We start from the raw sequence: 8,413 nt of genomic DNA, 5'->3' as shown, positions 1-8,413 counted from the left end.
GGCGAGCTCTGGTTTCTGTCAAGTTTTTTTTTTTTTTTGGAGTAAAATGAAAGCAACGTCAGAAGAATAATATCGGATCTGGCGATGCAAAAATTAGTACCAGTAGTATAATAATTGATTATGGGGATTATAAAAAAATCAAAACTTTACAAGATCTGGATGAATAAAATTGATAAATGCGGCTCTCATACACATGAACCAGATATTAATTTAAAATTTGTTGTTAATTAAGGAAACCTAATTAACAATCGTCAATCTTAGGAAGCCAAGTGTGGATACAGGTTGGATACTGTTGAGCATGTGATTATGTCTGTGTCACGTGTCACGTGGCACCGTCAGAATTAACTTAAATATGCAACATTATAAATTGCAATATTTTTTGTATAATTAAGTTTACACGTATTAATCAAAAATAAGTGATTATTTTAGTATTAAAATAAATTCTTGTGTTTTATACTTCTTTTTTTCTTTCTAAATGTCGGTGTCACGAAGAAAGGAATATTATTCTTGTTCGTTGAATTTGTTTTTTTCGTACAAAAGGAAATGCATGTATGTTATGAATTTGGTGCCTATAAATGAATGTCTTTTAGAAGAATGCAAAAAATATATATTCTCTCATTTATGTTTTAAAAACATCTTGAAAATAATACTACCTCGTTTGACTTTAATAATACCCCATTTGCCTTTTTGAACTAATAAAGAAAAGACTTTTTTGGGTAAAGAAGTGAAAAGTTATATAAAATGGATCAATTTTATTATTCATTATATTTTTGTTTAATAATATACTCATTATTATGTTTTTTGCTCAAAATTGCCTTTCAACTAGACAAATAACTAGGAATCTAAAAAAAGTTCCAAAAAATGAATCAATTTGTCCTTAAACTATTCAAAAGAGTGTTGTTTCCAACTATACCTATATACTTGTTAATTCGAAACATATCTCTCTGCCGGCAAAAATAGATACATATCCTCAAACATTCACTAGGTAACTACTTTCTCCCTTTCTTATTAACTGTCGCTTTTGTAATACTCCGTAACTTAAAATACATTTGTGACTCGTAAACACCAATGCATAGATGTGATATCGGGGGAAGTATATCATTGAAAATGGTTAAGTATACCATGTATTTCTTATATTTAGTCATTTGAAGGGTTAAACAAAAGTTTTAGGCCAAAGATATCATTAAAGAAAGAGAAAATACATCATTACCCCTTTAAACTATAACATTTTTAAAAAAAAGACACTAAAACTTTGCAAAGGTCCTAGTACCCCCTTATTCTTGTTCAAAATGGATTTATTACCCCCTATAATCCTACGTGGCCCAAAGAGTGTACTTCACTCGCCACTAGTGAGTGACCTAAGAAATTTTTTTTTGTTTATTTCAACATTAATTTAATTAAAAATATTATTTTCTTTTTATTCTATTTATTTTATTTTATTTTTCAGTTTTTCTTGTCCTTTTATCTTCTTTTACCTAAAAGATTGAGGTTTCAAACTTCTGTTTCATTGAGGGAGATCGAAATTAATGAGATGATTATTGAAACAAGAAAGATATGAAAGCGGAGTGAGGTGGTTGAGGAAGATCGAAAATGGCTTCGGCGAGATTAACAACAATGGCGACATCTGAGGGAGAATCACGAAAATCGCCGGAGGCCATGTTCAGACTATGTAGAAAATACCTTATATGAGTCAGAGTGTTTCAGTCTTTGCAGATAATCAAAGGCATTTTGGTTAGCCATTGATTTGATAAAAAAATTTTATTTTCCAATTTTAATTTTGATTATGCGATAGAAAATGGTTGAGATGGTACTATAGCATGGTGGCAGTAGGATTGCCGGCGGCGGCGAAGAGGAGCAAAAAAGTATGGGTTGCAACAGTACTCCAACGTACCTGAACAATTGAAGAAGAAGAAAAGAAAATTTTTTTGTTTAAAAATAGATTAGAAATAACATATGTGAAAATAAAAATAAAAAATAAAAAGTAATGACACGTGATAGGTGATAACTAGTGTGTGTATGCACTCTCTTTCTTATATGTGAGATTGAAAGTTTGTCGCTCACCAAGTGCTTGATGAAATGCCTAAATCGCTAAGAATATGTTATAGATGGTTATATGAGCTCCTATTATTTTAATTTATGGCATTAGTTCTCTATCAACTTAAACTATGAGCTTATAAAGGAATTTGACATCGTTAACAAAGAACCTATGGGATGGTGTTCGGAGGCCATGAGTCTTACTTTTTATGTTAAGTGTGGATCATTAAGGGGGCTGGTTCTTTATGGTTAAAGGATTGAGGAGTAATACTAAACATGTAAATAAGTCATAAGCCTACTTGAAAAGTAGAGAAAGAGAAGGGTGTGGCGATACACCATTCATCTATGGTAATTGTTGAGATTGTCGCTCGTGAACTATTATTGTGTTTTTTGCCTTGTTGTGATTCTTGATTAGTTTCTTATACTATTCTTTTATGGTTTTATGTTATAGATAAAGTTGTCAGCAAGGAGTTTGACGACCTAAGATAGTAAGTCCCGAAGTAAGGTATGTAAAGCTAAAACCTATTTTGCCCTTAAGGCACTACCTAAACTCGCATGTTCTTCCGATAAATGTCACTAGAGATTCTATGATACTTGAAAGAAAGTTATCCTATTTTATAAATCCTCTTATGTTAAGTCCTAACCTATAGAGTTACAGTACTCCTCAAGGAAGCAATATGTTTCACACAACTATATTTGTCTACAATTGAAACTCTTACAAGTTAGTGGTATACAGGCTGCATAAATTTAAAGAAAGCAGTTGGCCACAGACTATTCGTAAGTGTATAGGTCACAAGATATATGATTCTCAAGCTAAAGAAAGTAATCACAAATTGTATCACGAGCTATGTGATTAATGAATTAATTATTATAAATATTTGCATGCAGTTGAGATTATAGACTACTCTACAACGTGGGGTGGGTATTTTTAGGGCTACTACGTGCGATGCTACTCTGTGCACATAATTTAGATATAGTCAGCTGAAATTTCTTGTCGTGGATTCACCTGACTGATACAGGCATGCGGGCAGACCATATAGGAGCCCTGAGGGGGCGTACCTTGATAGACCTCGTTGTCCAGACTAATAGATTTCATGTGTGGTCGTGACAGTGGGCTACAAATGCCATACAGGGTTCACTAATCGCCGTCAGTAGGCCATCATGTGATTCCCTGATAGTTAGTTTTACAAAAAGCAAAGAAGCGATATAATGAAGTAAAGATATCACTTAGGCAAATTATAAGGATTCTACATATAAATGACTAAGCCACAATATGTTAGATGAGGACCCTTGAGGTTGGTCACAATTTCAGTTACGAATAATGTCTCTTGCATACATATGCTCAGATTTACCTATCTTAATATTTGATGCATTTTAGCATTCTTACATGTCTACTTGTTATTCAATCTGCTTTACATACCAGTACATGTTTTATATGTATTGACATTCCTATTATTGTGGCGCTTCATTTGTATCACTACAGGCTCAGGTACTTAGGACAACAAGCATTGGCAGTAGACTAGAGACTTTCAGTTTAGCAGTTGGTAAGCTCCACCTCTATCTGGAGTTATAAGATATTTAGAGCCTACATTTTGCTACGTATGTACATATATCAGAATGGGTATGTCGGGGTCCTGTCCCGACTAGTTATCAGATTCTCATGTGCATACTCTTTAGAGGTTTCTTAGACTTAGTTTTGTTTCCGTTGTAAAGTATCCCAACGGACCCTTTTGTTATCTATGATTTAGTATGTGTCTTCATATAGGTTCCGCTGCTTATGAATCTACATCTTTGGCATGAGATTAGTAAAGATAATTAGCAGGTGTTTGTGTATATCCTTGATGTCTTCCCCTTTCTAGTTAGGGGTGTGATAACTTTAATTTTAAAAATTTATCTCAAAAGATTGTCACATTAGATATTTATGACTAGGAGCCCGTTTGGACTGACTTTAAAAAGGTAATTTTTAAGTCAAAAATAAAATGTAGGGGAGACATACTTTTGATTTTTAATTTTTTTAAAATCATTTAAATTTATTTTATGTTATTTTTAACCTTGTCAACACTTTCAGAAACTAAACAACTTTTAAGCCAATCTAAATAGGCCCTAAAATTGATTGTTATTTTAAAATATACCAATAATATTAAAGAGAAAATATTAATTGTATTAACTAAATAAGAATATTTTTATAAGTTATAACATATTGTGAATGTGGATGTCTCAACATAATATGTGGATAGTATGTGCATGGCAAGGTTGAAAGTGTGGTATTTGTGCACTACTTATGCAAAGTGATGGATGGCTTGTGTCAGCCATTTACTACCACATGCACTCTGCCTATAAAAGGCTTGTTACTCATTTGAATGTAGAATGGAAATGAAGGAATAAATACACTACTTTCTCCCTCTATTATTTTTCTTTAAGTTTTGTTACTTTTAGTTCTTTTATAACACGTTATCAGCACGAGACTCCGCCAACTCGAGCTACTCTAAATAGGTAAAAAGGACAAGAATTTTATTTATCTAAAAATGTCTAATATTTCTAAACTTGAATTTGTTGCCTTGGATATATCGGGCAAAGGATACTCGTCATGAATCTTAGACGCTTAAATTCATCTGGATGCGATGAGTCTGGTAGACACCATCAAAGATAATAACTAGGCATCCATCCAAGATCGGGCTAAAGCTTTGATATTTCTCTGCCACCATCTTGACGAGGGGTTGAAAATTCAATACCTCACTATTAAAGACCCCCTTATACTGTGGAATACTTTGAAAGATAGATATGACCACCTGAAGTCAGTCATTCTTCCACAGGCGCATCATGATTGGTTTAATTTGAGGTTACTAGACTTTAAAAGTATAAATGAATATAATTCTTCCATGTATAGAATTATATCACAGTTAAATTTATGCAGAGAAGATGTCACTGAACATGCTAAGCTTGAAAAAACATACTCCACATTTCCTGCCTCGAGTATGCTCCTGCAGCAGCAATATCGAGAAATGGGTTTTAAAAAATATTCTGAATTACTTTCACATCTTCTTATTGTTGAACAACATAATGACATGTTAATGAAAAATCATGAAAGTCGGCCCGTTGGTTCTATGCCACTCCCTGAAGTGAATTAGACAATTGATCACCAGCGAGAAAGAGGTCGTGGCTCCGATCATGGCCGTGGTCGTAAAATAAAGTATAATCATAATGGTCGTCTTGCACCAAAAAAATGACCAGCAATATAAAAAGAAGGGTGAAAAATAATAAATGATACAAAAGAAAATTTCAGAAAGTGTATGTCGTAGATGTGGATGAATGGGGCCCTGGTCACGTACATGCTGATCATCTAAGCGTCTCATTCAGCTCTATCAGGCATCTTTGAAAAAAGGTGATAATAATCCAGAAGCAAACTTTATCTCTGAAGATAATGTTGAGCCCATACATAAGATGGATAATAATGCAGAAACAAATTTCATCTCTGAAGATAGTGTTGAGCCTATGCATCTGGATGTAGCTAATTTTTTGTATTTCCTAAAGTAAAACCGATCAGTGACGAGCCCATGATAATCTAGATAATTTCCTTTTCTGTTTGTTTAGTTGGTATGTTTATGTTTTTCTAATCCTTGTAAATATAATAGCCTTGTTTAATAGTAATGTTTTACTTTGCTTATATCTGTTTTGAAGAAAATATGGATATACCCCAAATTTCATTTGGATCAATAGTCGATCATGTGGATATTTGTGTAGTTGACAGTGGAACAACACATGTCATATTTAAAGATGAAAAATACTTTTCTTACTTGCTTAGAAGGAAAGCAAATGTTACTACAATTTCTGGTAATTCAAAATTGATTCAAGGCTCCGGAAGAGCTACTATATTTCTGCCTAAGGGGACAAAACTTGTTATAGTAGATGCATTATTCTCTTCTAAATCTCCAAGAAACTTGTTAAGTTTCAAAGATATCCGCCGAAATAGATATCATATTGAGACACTAAATAAAATGAATATTGAATACCTTGGTATAAGCAAGAATGTCTCAGGCTAGAAATGTGTTTTGGAGAAATTACCAACCTTATCTTCTGGCCTATATTATGCAGAAATTAGTACAATCGAAACACATTCAATCGTAAATCAGAAGTTTATTGATTTTTTGTGTTATGGCATGACTGAATAGGTCATCCTGGATCAATAATGATGAGACAAATCATTGAAAATTCAAATGGACATCCATTAAAGAACCTGAAGATTCTTACTAGTGATGAGTTTTCATGTGTTGCATGTTGTCAAGGCAAATTGATTACTAGGCCATCACCAATGAAGGTTAATATTGAATCGCCTCAATTTTTATAACGTATACATGAGGATATTTGTGGATTTATGGTCCTAATAGATGTATCTTCAAGATGGTCTCATGTGTGGTTCTTATCATCTCGCAACCTGGCGTTTGCAAAATTATTGGCACAAATAATAAGGTTAAGGGCGCTATTTCCAGATTATCTCATTAAGGCAATTCGCCTTGATAATGCTGGAGAATTCACATCCCAAGCTTTTGATTATTATTGCTTATCAATAGGGATAAAAGTTGTAGCTCATGTTCATACTTAAAATGGCCTTGTTGAGTCATTTATTAAGCGCTTACAATTGATAGCAAGACCTCTACTTATGAAAACTATGTTGCCCACTACTGTTTGGGGTCATGCTATCTTACCTGCAGCATCACTTATTCGTCTCAGACCGACTCATTATAATAAATACTCTCAGTCACAATTGGTATTTGGTCATGAACCAAATATTGTTCATCTACGAATTTTTGAATGTGTTGTATATGTGCCGATAGCACCACCTCAGTGCACTAAGATAGGCCCCTAACGAAGGTTATGCATATAAGTTGGGTTTGATTCACCTTCCATAATTCACTACCTTGAGCCATTGACGGGAGATTTATTCACTGCAAAATTTACAGATTGTCGATTTGATGAAACAACTTTTCCGCAATTAGGGGGAGAGAAAAAGAACTTAAAAGTGAAATTGCATGGAAAGTTTCATCATTATCTCATTTTGATCCATGTTACCCTGTGTGTGAACAAGAAGTCTTGAAAATCATCCATTTGCAAAACATAGCAAATCAAATGCCAGATGCATTTACTGATTTGAAAAGGATAACAAAGTCACATATTTCTACAGTGAATGTGCCTATCCAGATTGACGTCCCAAGAGGACCACCTAGAAGTGTCATGACTTCTGAATCACAAACACGCTTGAAGCGTGGTAGACCATTGGTGTAAGATCCCGTAGTTTTTTTCTCTAATCGTGCATAATATATGTGGCGTAGTATGGCATGGTTATATGAGGTATATATGACTTTGTATCGTACATTGGAGATTAAGATTGCAAGTAGGTGGCAATATCAAGGAACTAAACTAAAGTTTTAGGTCAAAGGAACCCCTCAAACAAAGTTCTTGAGAAAATAAATGGCTCGGGTAGAACTTCGCCCGTTTTGAAAGGTTTAACTTGTCTCATACCTTGTGGATAAGCCTATGAGTGTAAAACATGCTAAGAATAGTGTTTTATGAGGTATTATAATAGCACAAGGGTCGTATGTTAAGTTTGGAAGTCAAGAAAATTAGTGAAACTAAAGTCGGCAAAAGTTATCGAAGTTTCTCTAATAATATTTTTCTTAACTTTGGGTCAAATGTCTTGGATGTTTTCTCCCAATATACAAAGAGTTAGAAGGCCTATCACCCATTAAATCGAAGGCCTACGAGTCTAGTTTGCAACACACAAAACCCCGTATCTAACCGACATCGGAGTAAAAAGTTATAAGGGTATTACTACGGACTGTCGGGGCAGAATCCGGGTCGGATCCGGGTCGGGTTAAAAAATGTGGTATGTCGGCTTACTCAACGTTTTAAGCCATGAAAACATTTCATTTTACTTCCAAACCAGAAATAAAGCTTAGGAGAAGGTTCCTATGGAGTACTTTCATGATGAAGGTAAGTTTTCGACGATTTCTACCATTAAAGATTGCCCCCGTGCCTAGAAACGTGATCTTTACACGTGGTAATCGTTTTCCCCTTCTATTAGCTGCGTTTGGAGCAAGTTTTTGAAGATATAAATTTGTAGTTATTGAAGTTTCTTCAAGGTTTACACTTGGTTAACTAAGTTAATCATCTCGGGACTCTTTTATAATTGTTTTTATGAAGTTCTACGGACATTTCGTCAAGTTGAGGCCATTTGGCAAATCTGCCGATTTAAGAACAATTATGAACTGTTTATAGGTGTGTACCAGCTGTGTATATATAGTATTTGCGAAGTTTAGGACGTAAGGAACAACTTTCGTGAAGAAGCTACGACCATTCAAGCGTTCATTGAAAAGGTATGTTA

This window comes from Solanum tuberosum, unplaced genomic scaffold (assembly GCF_000226075.1).
Source record: "Solanum tuberosum cultivar DM 1-3 516 R44 unplaced genomic scaffold, SolTub_3.0 scf00099, whole genome shotgun sequence".
Classification (NCBI taxonomy): domain Eukaryota; kingdom Viridiplantae; phylum Streptophyta; class Magnoliopsida; order Solanales; family Solanaceae; genus Solanum; species Solanum tuberosum.
The sequence above is the reverse complement of the archived record's forward strand: the minus strand, read 5'-3'. Positions refer to the sequence as shown.